Below are 3,292 nucleotides of genomic sequence, written 5' to 3' on the forward strand. Positions count from 1 at the left end.
ACCCAGAAGAATGGCCTTAATACAACAGTCCAATGAGAAAGATAGAAATGGGTCAAGTGCCCTTCTGCCCCCTCAGATAGTATTATAAAAGTGCCACAATGTTCAGGTAGGGTAGACCTGACCTACTGAATTCCTTATTGGATTTTTTTATTTTATTTTTTTACTCCAACAAGCAGCAAAAAGTAATACCTTATAAAAATATAATAGCTTGTCCAGTCTTTCTCCTTGGGATTGCAACTTTTTATTTCTTCCTTGGCTTCATGCCCAAGGCTCTACACTCATTGTTGTAAATGAGTCTTTTGTCCACTGGACTTTCCTATTTTGTGTCCAGGAACTTTTGTTCAACTCTAGACTTTTAACTCCTTACCTAGCAGCCATTGCAGAATTTGCACGTTTCTATTTTCTTTTCCTGGTAAGTCTTTGACAAAAAGGGTGGGATATTTATTTTCTTCCTATTCTGACATTTCCTAATTTGCTTGAAAAATCATGTCTATGAGCCAAGTCTACCCTTCAATCATTTCTATGTGCTTTTCCTCAAATCATTTGAGGTTATTCAAGTGGATGATAGATATGTACCAGGAAAACTCTGTTGTCTCTTAGAGGTGGATATAAATTGACAACATGGATCCAGTTATTGAAAGCAAAAGTGAAACAGATTGCAACCAGAAGGAAAAGGGAAGGAAGGCTGCTTTTTTGGGCAAAGACTGAATACTTGATCCAGAGGGTAAGTCCTTTTATTCTCACCCAAGACTTTTTCATCATATGTTTGTGTTTCTCAAATATCTAAGTTGTCAGACAAAGGACACTGGAGAATACAGAGGTTCTGGCATTGGAGAACTTTATTTGAAATCTGGGCTCCACTACTATATGCATGATTTTAAACAAACATGAAGGCTCAATGATTCCCAGTCTTTGCGCCCCAGATTTTTTTGGCAATAAATATATATCTCGTCATGTATTTCCTCATTTAATGTATATCCATAGTACTTCTACTATTATGTAGATGGATTTAATATGAAAAAACACCTATCTCACAGGGTTGCTGTGAGGATCAAAAAAGATAATATTTGTAAAAATTTTTACCACAGTGACTGCTACATAGTAGGCAGACATAGGCAACAAGGATACAGCCAATAGAAGATCTGTTTTCGCTCTGCATGAGTACAGAATGGAGCGAGGCCAGTTGCAGACTCAGGCAGATAGGCAGTGAGAGCATGGGAAACAGCTCACATTGAATAGACCAAAGGGGCGTGAGGTATGGTCTTCCCCGGAGGAAAATCTATGAGAAGAATTCTACCACAGTGTTGGCTACTATGCTCTGTCAGCAAGCCAGAAGTGCAGCAGAGAAGCTATAAACACAAGGAGTAAAGACTATAACTCCAAAACGCTAGAGTCTCTCTCTGGACCTGACCACACCCACCCAGAACCAGTAGGGACTCAGCAGGATCTCAGTATGCAACCACTAATCACAGTGCAGCCATTGCTGTCCCACTGCAACTTTATTGCTACTTCCTGTTGTCTGTTGAGGAAGCTTGGTAACCCAACATTGCCCCAAAAGCAGACTGCAACTTTTTATTGTTGTTGTTAAAAAATCATTGCCTTGTAAAAAGGCAAAGCGAGCTCTAACTATAGATAGCTTCTATACTGAAACAGAGCAGATTTCAAACCCCAAGGAGACCAAAAACAGTTTGTCTCTAGATTCAAAGGTTAATATGATCTAATCTCCACCACATAAGGCTCTCATAGAATAAATTAGAAAGACTCTCAAAAGAAAGCTAGAAAAGATGACAATACAACCTAATGTATTTATTTAGTGCTATACCAATCAGACTCCCCAAAAAACTATTTTAATGACCTAGAAAAAAATAACAACAAAGTTCATATGGAAAAACAAAAAGTCAAGAATTTCAAGGGAATTTATGAAAAAAAAAAACCAAATGAAGGTGGCCTAGCTGTACCAGATCTAAAATTATATTATAAAGCAGCAGTTACCAAAACCATTTGGTATTAGCGAAGAAATAGACTAGTTGATCAGTGGAATAGGTTAGGTTCAAAAGACAAAACAATCAATAACTTTAATAATCTAGTGTTTGACAAACCCAAAGACCCCAGATTTTGGGATAAGAACTCACTGTTTGACAAAAATTGCTGGGAAAATTGGAAATTAATATGGCAGAAACTAGGCATTGACCCACATTTAACACCATACACCAAGATAAGGTCAAAATGGGTTCATGACTGAGGCATAAAGAATGAGATTATAAACAAATTAGAGGAACATAAGATAGTTTACCTCTCAGACCTGTGGAAGAGGAAGGAATTTATGACCAAAGAAGAAGTAGAGATCATTATTGATCACAAAATAGAAAAATTTGATTATATCAAATTGAAAAGTTTTTGTACAAACAAAACTAATGCAGACAAAATTAGAAAGAAAGCAATAAAATGGGAAAACATTTTTCCAGTCAAAAGTTCTGATAAAGGCCTCATTTCCAAAATATATAAGATAATTGACTCCAATTTATAAGAAATCAAGCTATTCTCCAATTGATACATGGTCAAAGGATATGAACAGACAATTCTCAGATGAAGAAATTGAAACTATTTCTAGCCATATGAAAAGATGCTCCAAGGCATTATTAATAAGAGAAATGCAAATTAAGACAACTCTGAGATACCACTACACACCTGTCAGATTGGCTAGAATGACAGGGAAAGATAATGCACAATGTTGGAGGGGATATGGGAAAACGGGGACACTGATACATTCTTGGTGGAATTGTGAATACATCCAGGCATTCTGGAGAGCAATTTGGAAGTATGCTCAAAAAGTTATCAAACTATGCATATCCCTTGATCCAACAGTGCTGCTACTGGGCTTATATCCACAAAGAGATTTTTAAAAAGGGAAAGGGACCTGTATGTGCAAGAATGTTTGTGGCAGCCCTTTTGGTAGTGGCCAGAAAATGGAAACTGAGTGCATGCCCATCAATTGGAGAATGGCTGAATAAATTGTGGTATATGAAAATTATGGAATATTATTGTTCAGTAAGAAATGACCAACAGGATGTTTTCAGAAAGGCCTGAAGAGACTTACATGAACTGATGCCGAGTGAAATGAGCAGAACCAGGAGATCATTATATACTTCAACAACAATACTATAGGATGATCAATTCTGATGGACATGGCCATCTTCAACAATGAGATGAACAAAATTACTTCCAATAGAGTAGTAATGAATTGAACCAGCTACACCCAGTGAAAGAACTCTGGGAGATGACTATGAACAAC

The sequence above is a fragment of the Sarcophilus harrisii genome, chromosome 6 (assembly GCF_902635505.1).
Source record: "Sarcophilus harrisii chromosome 6, mSarHar1.11, whole genome shotgun sequence".
In the NCBI taxonomy this organism is placed as follows: Eukaryota; Metazoa; Chordata; class Mammalia; order Dasyuromorphia; family Dasyuridae; genus Sarcophilus; species Sarcophilus harrisii.